At 35.9% G+C, this 13877-nt stretch overlaps 1 protein-coding gene across 2 annotated transcripts in view; it reads left to right on the top strand.

Annotated features, from left to right (window-relative positions):
• NMS (neuromedin S) overlaps positions 1-12064 on the top strand; it is a 543705-nt gene extending 531641 nt beyond the window's left edge. The window contains exon 9 of one of the 2 annotated variants that reach the window (XM_044071128.1): positions 11354-12064. The gene's annotated coding sequence lies outside the window, so the exon portion shown is untranslated. The remainder of the gene's footprint in view (positions 1-11353) is intronic. The other variant, XM_044071127.1, reaches the window with a different exon arrangement.
• The last annotated feature ends 1813 nt before the right edge of the window (positions 12065-13877 follow it).

The raw sequence follows: 13877 nt of genomic DNA, 5'->3' as shown, positions 1-13877 counted from the left end.
CAATGTATATGTATAACAAGCTCCTAGTAGCTGATTTAAATTCAATTGTAATGGCACATACTCACACATTGTTTATGGTTATACTCCTTTAAAAGAAGGATATTGGTTTAATTATGTTTTTCTTGAACAATTATTTTTTAAATGAAAGCCTTTATAAGTACAGAAATGCTTGGGAATGAGGGCTGGTTCTGAAGAAGTCTTTGTAGTTATCTTTTGAGATGAAAGCACTTGGCCATTGTATTTTTATTTATTAATTTTAGAATAAATGTATTTTCTAATCTTCCGGTACACTGAGTTTTGCAATGGGACATCTGCCAGCATTCTAAACGAATGCTGCTATGTTTTGGTTCATGATCTACAATTAAAATATCCTTTATTGATAAATAACATACATTCAAAAAACTTATAAATTTCCAGCTGCTGATATATACAGCTACACTGTTTAGAATGGCCACTTTTAAAAGTGTAAGCAATTCTTTTGCTGATACTTACAGTGTCCCTGTGTTTCTCAAATATCTACTTAACACTGCTATTTGCCTTGTAAAGAAAGAGAGGAACAGGTCAAACCTGTTTCTTAGAACATCTGCAGTCAGCCACCAGTTTTTAAATATGATGTCTCTAATTCTACCGGAATCTTAAGAAAAATAGTAATAATTGAAGTCATATAGTCCCACGTACCAGAATAACATGTAAAAACAGTTAGAACAGATGCTGATAAAATATGATTATACTTAATAGATCTAGTAGATAAAATTTCAGTTATGTAATACTATTTTATTTATTAAAATTTAATTATTAACTGTGCTGACAAAATTAAGGGATTAGTTCCTCTCCAAAAACATCTCACATAACTTATTCAAATCTGTTAGGAAACCTTGATCATCAGAGGTTAGTCTGGACAAACACATCTATATGTCCCTTTACTGGGTTATGTTTTTGCTTTCGGAGTGATTAACAAACAATTATATGTGCACCTAATAAACTGCCTTAACTCTTCCATTTTATACAAGGAGCTTTTTCCTCAGTTGAGAAATGGCTACATAATGCTCAAATACTAGTCAACACTAAGAAAAGCTACTGTTATTTTTCAAATCATACATGCCTGAAATAGCAAATTATAAACTCTTTTCACTAATTTCTCCCATATAAAACTTCTTGGCGTGATTATATATGACAGTCTTTAATACGGCCTGTATACATAAACAAGACTCACTAAAAATTAGGAATGCTCTACAGACATAAAACCTTCCTTACCAATACCATCATAACCACTCTTGCTACTACCTGCCATCTCTTATCTCTCTTATATAGTGCACCTATCCTAACCAACCTTCAGGCTACAGTTAAAAATAAGCAATAAGCCTGCTACCACATCCACCACCATAGTGCCCTTAAGCCATTAATTGGCTTGCACTACATCCCCATTGAGATTCCACACAGCTTATCTCCACATACAACATTATTCATAAAGCCAATGACTTCCCAAATAGACCACTTCAATCTAACGAACATATGTCTTCTCAGCATATATAAACCACAAATATCCTCTGGACAAAGTCTCTATTCATCATAAGTCATTAAAAAATGGAATTACATTCCTCTACAAATTAGATTTTCCCCTAACCTCTCCAACTTCAAACACCTGCTAAGAAAACATTTAAATAAGACTTGGCACTGTACTACCCCAGGCAATACTAATCCCCCACCAGACACCCTATATTTATCTTACCATCTCCTTCTCTCTGAACATAGTGAATCTAATTTTTAAAGGATAAATGTGATTTTGCTTAGGCTATATTATCTATTTATCTTCCAAGGTATGTATAATATCATTTCTATAAACTATAACCTGTGAATTATTTAAATATCGACAGTACTATTTTTTCAACTTAACCTTGTCCAAATATTTGCACTCTGTCTGTATACATTTATACTGTAAAATAAGGTTATGAATTTTTGTACTTGGCTTACTATTTAACTATAACCATATCATGTAAATGTGAAGCTTTTTTCCCCAGGCCTCTACTGAAAATGGAATTCTATCCCAGATGGACTTTCTGGTAAATACATCAATTAAGTGAACAAATAAAATGAATAGCTGGTGATTCATTTATATGCCTCTCTGGTACATTTGTTTGCAAACTACAATATGAGATCATTAAATCTTCTATTTGTCTTGTCTATATAAATGTACAACATTCATTCCATGCAGGTCACCAGATATGCAGAATGGTGTGTAAAACATGTTGCAAAATAATACATAACATGTTCATTTGCCAGACTGGAATGTTTAAATATAGCTGTACAAACATACTTACATTGCTGGCAGTTGTAAATTGGTACATTTACTAGGCTGCATGTTCTTATATCACAAGTTTGTAAATTAGGGCATCATTTGAAAGAAGAAGATGACGATGATTTTAAAGTAAAAGAAGGTCTACTAATATTAAACTTCTTTACAGGTGCTAAAATTAAACAATTTCATCTATTAATACCTGACATCTCTGTAGGTCTCTTATTGAAAATAAGCACATGAGTTAGCCTCTTATTATTGTGACATTTTGTCCTACAGTGATATTAAAGTTAATTTGACTTTAATATTAAAAAAACAACAGTATCATTGGTGCTGGGAAATTAGTTCTTTCGATTGTCAGCATGTTTTTTGAAAAATCTGCTACTGAACCATTAAGTTATAATATTCCAGTAAGTATGAATAACTATCTAATAATTCATCAGATGTTGAGAGCTTGCTTCTGTGTATCATTTTCTCGCACAAACTACTTTAAATAATGTGCCTAGAATGCAAATCATTTTCACTCTGTCTTTCCATGTATCAAACTATTCCTAGTATTCTGCTGACTTTTATACCAATAAAAGTCATAGAATCAAATGATTTACATATAAAATGCAAAGAAAATCATAGCAGAATGTACATTTTCTCACAAAAGGAGGAGCTCAGATTGTTTTCCTGTCAAAACAAAAAAAGATGTCTTCAAAGAGTCTTTCACATTTTTAACTTTTAACATTTTACTTCTAAAGGAATTATGTGTACATGTTTTTCTTCCCAATTTTCTAGTTTTTAGATTGTATAAGCATTTGCTACTGGGGTACCCATCACCATCCCCAGAAGCTGACAGCAAATTTGATCAAATGTAATTGTTAGGCATGGTGTCTAGGAAACAAATGAGGTGCCTAATCCAATTTCCCAATTGTTCCAGAGCATTGTCTGATTAAATGACTTGCTCAGAGTCAAACAGTAGTCAAATGGAGCCTGAGGGAGTCAAACCCTGTACTGCAGGAAGCTCATAGCCTTAATCCACTATGCTAACTGCCTTCAAATATAACATTATTAGACAATTCTAGATTAAGCAGATACATATAGTCTCACTGTGGGATTCAATAATGCCTACACTAAGTGTACACTGTTCTGAGTGAACAGACAACACAGACATAACTCACACCTTCTTCCTTCTAATTTTAGTTTTCCTACTGATATTCTTGCAGCTTTAAATATTGACAAGGATTCATAAAGGTTACCACAAAGTGTAGACTACATGTAAACTTAGTGTAATCTTTCTGAGTGACTAGAAAGCACAAAAAATGAGATAAGAATGTTCTTGAATGCATATCGTGATATTGTATTGAATCTAGACCTCAGTTTTCCTCTCTGTAAAGTCACTTTTGTTGTCAGAATAGATCCCTACTTGATTCTGTTTATACTTCATTCAGAAGAAGATAACTGTAAAGAGAGTCTATATCTAAAGTCACAAGAATTTTTCCTCCATTTACTACTGCTGGTTCCATAGATACAGACTATTTAAAAGTTATGTCACATCCTTAATAAAACATTTTTTACATTACATAGAATGATTTTAATATAAACTCTAAATATGATTGAATTGGTTCAAGAATTCATCCGATACATGAAACAATAGATTACAGAGAAGGCTGTAGAAGCTTTCTACATCCTTTAGGTAGACCAGAAAGATAGGGAGTCGAGGATTTATCACATATAAATATTCTCATAATTCTGAATTCAAATCATTAAACAATTGCAGATAAAAGAGTACATTTTAATTGCCATAACTATTTATTGTTCTACCTTCATTCTTGTAAATGGGTTAATGCCTTAATATCAGACAGTAATTGAGAAATAGAAGTCATGTAATGAGTCTTATTCATGACTACTTTCCAAACATATTGCCTATTTTGTAAAAAATATATAAAATCTGTATACCTTTTAAGCTTACTAAGCTGCTTGTTCATTCTAAGTTACATTATTCATCGCCATGCCTGAAACATCATAATGCAACTCAAATTTGCTTTTCACAAATATATTAAAAGGCAGAGATGGCAAAACTACTTATAGCTATAAAATCACTGCAGCTGTTTAAATTAAGGTTACCTTAATTGAATTGCTCCTGAAATAGCAATTTTAATTTAAGTTGCATACAAGAAGTCTGAGCTGAATTTGTCAAATTTCCATCACTTGCCAGTACAAATTTAAGTTAATTATTAAGCAATGAAAATTCAGTCATTCAATGCATAATTTGATACATTAATTACTATGCATGTTTCCAATCCTTGCTGTGATTTGGTCTCTGTTGGAGATCCTCCTTGATCTGACCACCAGGTCCTCTTTTTCAACTTCCCCCTCACCCTTTAGATGTCTCTCTCATGCCCCTTGTTCAATTTTGACTGTTAGGGGCAGATGGAAATTGGTTGGCAATGGGAGAAAGTCATCCAGTGAAGATTAGTTAATGTAAAATGTTACATTCCACACTACAGTATCTGCCTAAATTATTACTGCTACATACTTTATCACTGTCATTTTTCAATGTTCTGTTTCTATAGTCAACATTATTACTGCTGGTATTACTATTAATGTCAGTCTTAGTCTGTCCATTTTCAGAAATCACGCTAGTATCCAGTTGTACATTTGCATTAATGAAAACAGTCTGCCTTGGACAGAAAAAATGCTCCCTTTCTTAAAATCAACTGTATCTCTCAGAAGCTTCCATATGGAAAAAAGCACACAGCAACGAAGGTAATAAATGGATTCTTTACTTTCACCACAAGATCTGGTACCTCGGCCTCTTGCCTTCAAGGATACATACAGCAAAATGAATTCTACATTTATACCAGGTTATAATCCCATCATTCACACTTTAGTTAATTATTTAATTATCATATTACCCTTACATTTTTAAAATGTTCCATTACCTTACTTTTAAAGGGACCCATACTTATTTCATCAAGTTTATACGAAATCTAAATTCACTTTCCAACTATCAAAATGCAAACATTTAATAGATAAATATTTAACACATGAACTTCAAATATAGTTGTGTACACTAATAGATACATAATATAACTGATATAAATATATCTAAATATAAACAGTTTGAACAATTTAAACATAATAAACCTCCAAATTTAACCCTCTGGGTGTCAGAGTCCCACAGTTTAAAATCATTTTACTTTCAAGCACATTCAGTTTTTGCTTAAGCTCACCACTTTTCACTTGAAATGGGCTTGCCAAGACATTAAAAAAGAAGATGGAATCATCTCCCCATGTACTTTACAAAAATGATCTGCCACAGGACTCTTACAATTTTTATTCTGAACATCTCCCAAATGTTCTAAAATTCTAACTTTGACAGCTCTTTTTGTTTGACCTATATACCATTTTGTTCTTTCACATCCACAACCGATGGCATACACTACTTCACACGAACTACAAGTGAACCTATTCTTATTTATAAATTTACGCCCATTGATGAAACCACCTGAAATATTCCTAATTTTCTGACAAACCTTACATTTTCCACAAGAAAAAGAAGCCATAGTTCTATTTTCTGAAACATGTAAAGGCTTGTTTAACAATTCTTTAAGTCTGGAATATCTTCCATATGAAAGGGTGAGAATTCCGAAACAAAATATATATCTTGCCCTTGGTATGTAGGTTTCACATTTTGATTCTTATTTTATTTACTACTTCCCCTCTATTTTTTTGTTTGAAGCCTTTCACCTGCTTGTAAGTTCTTCAAATCACAATCCAACTTCTCTCTATCATAACCCCTTGCCAATAACCTATCACTTGTATCCAGCAAAAATGCTACCTTGTACTTCTCCTCAGAAGTATTTCAAGCAATTCTCTTAAATTCCCCTTGGGGCAAAGAGCTAATCAAATGTGGAAGGTGCATACTAATAGCAAAAAGAAAGTTGTTGACAGCTGTAGGCTTCCTAAATGGCTTATATTGAATGGCATAATGTTTGTCCACATAAAATTCAACATCCAAAAATTGTATAGCAATGTTTCCAAAACATGTTGAGAACTTAATACCATGAGCATTTGTATTTAATCCCTCAATAAAATGCTCAAACTCCGAGGGTGAACCTTTACACACAAAAAAACAGGTCATCAATAAATCTATTTGTTAAAGAAGAAGGGTTTGTTAGAAAGCACATCTTACGTAAGACTGTAGTGAGTTACTTGTTTGTTATTGTCCTTGCTATGGTACTTAACACTAAAATTTACTGGCATTCAGTACCTCTGTATACTCCTTTCTAGGTGCTACTTTTAATGTTTATGACATTTCACATGCAGAGCAGCTAGTCTTGAAATTGTCCATTGCTGCTCTTCAACTTGCTTTTACTTGATGTGTAGCTTGGCACAGCGGAATTTGCCTCACACATCTTTTAGCTCTGTAGGCTGTGTGAGGGATGATGTGTGTCAGAGGGCTCTATGTAAGGGATGTACAGGTAGGCTGTGCAAGGGATGATGTGTGTCAGAGGGTTCTGTGTAAGGGATGTACAGGTAGGCTGTGTGAGGGATTATGTGTGTCAGACAGCTCTATATAAGGGATGTATAGGTAGACAGTGTGAGGGATGATGTGTGTCAGAGGGGTCTGTGTAAAGGATGTATAGGTAGGCTGTGTAAGCGATGATGTGTATCAGAGGGCTCTATGTAAGGGATGTATAGACAACCTGTGTGAGGGATGATGTGTGTCAGAGGGCTATGTGTAAGGGATGATATGTGTAAAGCATGTATAGATAGGCTGTGTAAGGCAGGGATGTGTGTCAGAGGGCGCTGTGTAAGGGATGTATAGCTAGTCCGTGTGGGGCGGGGGTGTCAGAGGGATCTCAGGTAGGCTGTGTAAGGGATGATATGTGTCAGAGGGCTGTATTTATGGGATGTAGAGGTAGAGAACAATCACATGAATCTCCTACACTAAGAACTTGTGCAAAATGACAATAACTGTGCCATATTTTCTCTCTCTAGATGTGTGCATAAGATGATATCTGATGTATGGTTTGTTGAGGCATTATACTGCATAGCCTCTGTGTGTGAGTGTAATTCTGTTTCTGTGTGTGTGTGTGTGTGTGTGTGTGTGTGTGTGTGTGTGTGTGTGTGTGTGTGTGTGTGTGTGTGTGTGTGTGTGTGTGTGTGTGTGTGTGTGTGTGTGTGTGTGTGCATGTCTGACATGTAATAATGCATGCATGTGTTTTGTTGATTGGTGTCCTGATTATCCCCACTAGCCATGGAATGCCATGCTAGTGCTGTAGCATATTGTCTCTCCCTCTGACTTATGTGTGGTGCTTCCACAGCTGTTCCCTTCAATGTCTCTGCAATAGAGTTCTCATGCAGTGCTGCTGGCATCTCAGACAGTATTTCAGTGTTTGGATGGATTTTAATTTATAATGAAATTATGTTGCAATGCTCTGGTATGACCAAGGTGGTTCATCTTATGAGATAAAACGTTGGTTGGTTGATGGGATATTGCTTGTGACAGTGCAGTGTTCCTATGTTCTTTTGGTTTCTGTACTTCCATAATGTGCAACATAGACAAGGCATACCAGTAATAACTTTGTGTGGGTCTCAGATACATAACACAGTGTGCTACCCGATGTAAGACACATGTCAGGCAACATTTCATGTCTGTGAATCCATGGTATTGGATGCATTGTCAGCCATGGTGTATGAGATTTGGATGGATATTGTTATCCATGTTTCCAAGGCATATCCAGCATCACCTGCTTGTGAAAGCATTATAAGTGCCCTGCTGCCCACTTAAATGGAAATGTTATATCCTGTCCTATGCACCTGGCAACAAGTGCACCTGCCAACTAGATGACATGTGGGAACTCATCACACATGAAATTCTTGTAGAGAGCCACACATGTGCCAGAGAATCATAGCAACTGACTTAGAATCACAGGGCTATACAGTATATAATATTCTGTGCATAGCATATCACATGACAGTTAATGGAGTGGATGCCCATCTAGGCAATGTACTGAACACAGCAGATAAGGCTGTAATGGCAATGCAGGTGCAGGACCTCAGGAAGACAGGTTATGTTGCAAAATATTAAGATATTGTTGGTTCACCCATATAAATCGTATGTGCTCTTCCATGTGCTGCAACATCACATCAAGGAACCGGTATATAATCTGTAAAGCTGATGCTTGAAAAATATCTGAAGTGGCCCCTGTCAGACAATCAACAGTTCCTATAGCACATATGGTTAATACAACACAAACATTCTTTCCCCAGAGACAGGAAGTCCAAACATTCCCCTTGATTCTATGTGTGGGTGACAAATCTACTTTGAAAGCTCAAAAGGCCAGAATACCGAATATGATTTTCGCAAGATGACAACATCAAAGCCTTGATTTGCTGAACGTGAAAGGTTTACCAGGGTAAGTAAATACTTGCCCAACTTGGTGAATATGTCCTTTTCCCCACTAGTGTGATCCAGGAGTTGGTATATATAGTTAAGGGGGGGTGTGGAGGACATAGTGGGTGTAGGCTCCAACCTAGGTGGATTTTACTTACTGGGGTGTGTTTCCATGCAATTTTGGGCAAGTGTTTACTTACCCTGGTAAAATGTTCAAGTTCAGGAAATCAAGGTTTCAATGTTATCGTCTCGTGAAAATCACGCTCAGTAATCTGGCCTTTTGAGCTTTCAAAGTAAATCCATGGACAACACATCTACTAACTTCCAAATGGTGTCTTCACCTGCACAGTAGTGGACAACAGTGTTCTGGTCAGGGTGGTGATAGTACATTAGCCACTGGTGGACTCATCTGCAATGTAGAGGGTGATGTTATGCAGTAATGCAGTCACTAGCTTCTAAAGTGGCAATTAACACCTGTACACATTGTGGTGTTTAGAATAGGTAAGCCCTGTAGCTCTTAGCTCTGGATTTATACTTCTCTGACTTACTCTGCCTTGTCTGATTTCATCAGTTGTATATGTTTTGAATATCATTAGCATGATGGCAGTCATCTGCATTTTATCAGTCATTCATATACCATGACTAAGGTACTATTTTTCCTGTAGTGCAATCACGCTAAATGTGTCTCTAAATTGCACCTTCCCTATGTGTCTCTTCTCACTGCGCTCCTTTGCATAATGCTATGCACTGAGTGTTTCTGAATACCCTAGAAATCCTTTATGTTTATATGTAGACGATACAAGGAAACTTAAAAACTTTATTGTGGATGGAAGCACACAGTTAACTTAAAACATGCTTTAAGCAGTGTCGGACTTACCAACTATATTTAATTAGAGAACCAGAACAAATAAATCTGCTGTGAGTGAATATCTAGGATTCTTGTCTCCAGTTTCTAAGTACAGAATTAAAGAAAGGAATATTTTGATTGCAGTGTTACAGAAAAACGGCATAGTTAATTAAAATCACTGCACATAGCTCTACCTGTTCCTGATTTTCAGGGGCACTCCAGATTTTACCTCAAAATTTTGCCATGTTGTTCATGGAGAATGTGGCCCTGTGATAAACCAGTGAGTGTTAAAGTAATTACATAATGGCATGCACTGCAGAAGACAGTTACAGATTCCTTTTCCTTAGAAAATGCCCGTTTGTGCAAATTTTCTAAATATATGAACTTCCTAATTGAATGTGTCAGTGTCAAGGCTGCTCCATGATTTGGGCATTTGTCCCTGGTTATTTTTATCATTGTCACTGCCTTTTCAGATAAATAGTTGAGAATTCTGTACTGTCAGTATTTAGCACACCCTCACCTTTAGGTTGCAGTATTGCTGGAGGTCTCTGTCAGTACAAAGTGGTTGTTACTGACTACTGATCTAACAGAACTAGTTAATTGTACATGGTATTATGGAATACTGTTAGAATCTTCAACATGAAGTAAACAGTTTTATTACCCACACATTGCTCTTATTTATTTGAGATCCTTCCAGCAAAGTTATATGTTGAATTACTATAAATGTTACATCATTTTAAGTAGAACAATGGGCAGGTTCCATAGCCAGTAGAATTTCAGTGCATTTTCTGCTGACATCTCTAAGTCATATAATGTTTCACTTGTACTGTTTATGTTTGTAGTATTACAAAAAAATATTAAAGTATACTAAAGTTTTTTTTCTCTGTAGTCCTTAAATGAAAATATCCGCGGTGGTGGTGCTACGGTAGCGTTGTCGCCTCACAGTAAGACGCTGTCCGGTTCAATTCTCAGCTAGAGTGTCTTCTGCGTGGAGACATGCGTGAATGGGTGTACCTTCGTTGAAGGTTGAGCATCAGGGCTGGCAACTCAGCATGTAAAAATCAACTGCCAATTATTAGCGGACCGGAGTTCCGCTGTGGCGACCCCTAACTGGGAAAAAGCTGAAAGACAAAACAACAACAAGTCCTTAAATGAAAATGTGCTTTGCCCTGTTACATATTCAGATGAACAATTTGTAAATACATAAAAAATGTATGCTCATTAAAATGTTAACGATTATTTTATGCCATTCTATATTTATTTTGAAGTGCTGGGGTACTAAAATATAACATTCTTCAGTTTCATGATAAAGTATTTTCATGGGAGTGGGCTTTTTCAACTGTTGCTCTTTGTGTACACAAGTGTGTGTCTGTCTGCATGGGGCCTTTTTCACATTATGCCTTTGTGTGCACAGCAGTGTGTGTATCTTTGTGCACACATATATCATTATATTTGTATTTTTCTATTTGAGATGGAAGCTGTGCACCAGATGTTTCTTGCAGGGTTGATCAGTAGGCACTATTAATTTACTGATGCTTTTAAAATAATGTAGTGAGGTGCTAATGCTATCTGATGCATGGCCTCTCAATGTACTGCTGTTTATACTAATTGTAGAATATATCAAGCTCCAGATTAATAGGCTCAGCCATCAGTTATACACTACTGTGTATTCTTTACATCATGCAACCAAAAGTATATTTTACTCTTATCTATATAACAGGTAAAAACATGGAAAAGGAAGTCTTAGCTGAAGTACCAAGTTCGTAATTTTCTGGATATTATTTTGATTTATAATCATATTTTTTTCTCTTTTTTCTTCCAGACTTCAATTCATTTTTACAAAGCCTTAAGGAGCAGCACATGTGATATTTCTGCAGAATATGCAAGTAGCAACCAACTTCCATCTGAGGCAAGATTTCTGGATTGTAATCTTATGTTATTTGCTTCAAAGACTTTTTCTACTCTTTGGAAATAGTCTGCAGGTGATAAAACTATTACTTGATGCGTTGCAAACCTCATCCCCTTTCACTGAAAAAAAATCTCAAGACCTCTGTGGGAATGCCTGTAAATTATGTTACACATCAGAATATTTCACACTTCTAGGTGGCATTTCCTTGGCTATGCTTCTGTAAAGTTAATAATTCAAATGCAAACTTTAAAAGCAAATGTGAAAGAATGCAAGTCCTGTGTTTATATTTTCATTTCAAATGTCAGGAAAATCATTCACAGAAAGATATTTTGTAATCCACAGTTCTGTGTCTCCTGTAAGGAGACTGACACAACTGTTTTCCTAACTTGTAAAATGCATATTAAATGTTTAGCTGTAAAATACTTAACCGAGGAGTAAATAAAACATTCAGGAAGGAATGAAGAACTGCTTGTTTTATTGAAGCTATGATACACACTGAAAGTACTTATTTTTGCTTATTAGAAAAATAACAACTTACACTAAACTGTTTCAGATCTATTTTGAGGATGATGTGTATACTGACTATTGATTTGAGCAAGCTATAACACCAGAGAGAATTCCTTACTATGCAGTGGGCTAGCCATGCAGAGCCCTCATAAAGATGTTGGAGGTAATTGTAAGGTAAGAAAACTGCTGAAGTACAGCAGCTGACTCCCTCCAGCCCCATTTCCTTGGGAATCATTTACACATATAGGTGAGTACTCAGTCATACATAACTTTTGCTCAGTTTGTTAAAAATATGGTTGACCCATATATAAAAGTAAAGGGAATAAAACATTTACACTGCTTGTATCTTACTTTGTGCCTCCGACCCTTAACCATATTATTCTGTTAGAGAATAGTTATACAATTTTAAAATCCCAGCTGACTCCACTGAATGCCTTCTCTGCATCAAGAGCCACCAACAGCAGCAGCATTTTGCTTGCACTATGCTTCCCTCTGCAACATCACTGTTCTATTAATATTGTCAGATGTTTACCTTCTCTCCATAAGATCACATTGATCCATAACTGTCAGTTTTGGTATCATCTTTGCCATTCAATTAGCCAGTACAGACAACAGGTTAAAAATTGAAATGGGTCTATGTGAAGCAGGCTCTGAAGTGCCTTTACCCTTGCTGAGTAATACAGTCACCACACCTTTTCCAATATGTTGGTACTGTCCTGCCTTTTGAAATATCGTTAAATTAAACCTTCCAGATGTTTATCACTTCCCCAACCTAACTTCCCTAAATTCCACAAAAATACTTTCCTTTTGACTGATTATGTGTCACCATTTTTGTCTTATCCCTTCCTATATTAGCTATTAATTCTTGAACCTCATCATCCTCTCATCTTGGTATAGTTAAGTCTTCCATAAATATTTGTTTGTGCTTTTCTTGGTTTTGCTATTCCTTTCCTTTATACAGATTTGCACATAGTTTCCAAAATATTTCTGATACCTTTAAGGGGTGATTATTTAATTCTCTTATCAGTGGCTACCTCAGCCTGAAAACAATCCAGTCTACATTCTGCTGCCTAAGTCATTGTGCTATGAGTTTTTCTGAATTTAAGAATTTTATTTTTTGCAGTTTGTATGAGAGTGTTATTTTTGACTGAGAGAAAAGCCATTATAAGGAGATGGTATTCCAATCTGGGGAGAAGCGCATTAATGACTATAAGCTCATCTGGCCTCAGTAGAGAGCCACTGAGATTCTTTAAAATAAATATTTTGAGTAGCACTTTATTAACTTGCCCTTTTTTCATGGTTTAATTTCTCCAAGTCATTTGGGTTTCTAATGCTATAATGGGAATGGACCCCATTCCTAAGTCAAAAATATGATAACAGTTCATGAAATTAGTGTTGTTTCAATCTTTGATATTAGTGGAAAGTGCTCTTCACAACACCCGCAATGTGCCCAGAACTGATGATTCATGCAATTCATATGGAGGTACATGTATCCACAGCATATCTAAATATGATTGAGAATTATTTTTTATGAGACCCATTCCTTCTCCTACTATTGGAACTCTCTTGGTATCCTACTTCCACATTACCCTAATTTCTGCCTGCAAATCCTGGTACTTTATGACTTTGTGTCCCCTGTACATAAGACACTGTAATCACTGGCTGTAGCAGTTTCATTGATCAAAGTTACTTTTGTCTTCTTTTCATAAACTATATCTGTTTTTCCTCTTTGTGGCCACGGTGGTGCAGCGATTATCATTGTCGCCTCACAGCAAGAGGTTCTCCCATTCGATTCTCGGCTGGAGCGTCTTCTGTGTGGAGTCTGCATGTCCTCCCTGTGGTTAAATGACATCTAAAGACATGCAGGTATGCGTGTGCATGAATTGGTGTGCCTTCTTTGAAGGTTGGGCGTCGGGCTGGCAACTCAGCA

This window comes from Protopterus annectens, chromosome 5.part0, assembly GCF_019279795.1.
Source record: "Protopterus annectens isolate FY-2018-M chromosome 5.part0, PAN1.0, whole genome shotgun sequence".
In the NCBI taxonomy this organism is placed as follows: domain Eukaryota; kingdom Metazoa; phylum Chordata; order Ceratodontiformes; family Protopteridae; genus Protopterus; species Protopterus annectens.
This window is presented reverse-complemented; position numbering and strand designations above follow the sequence as displayed.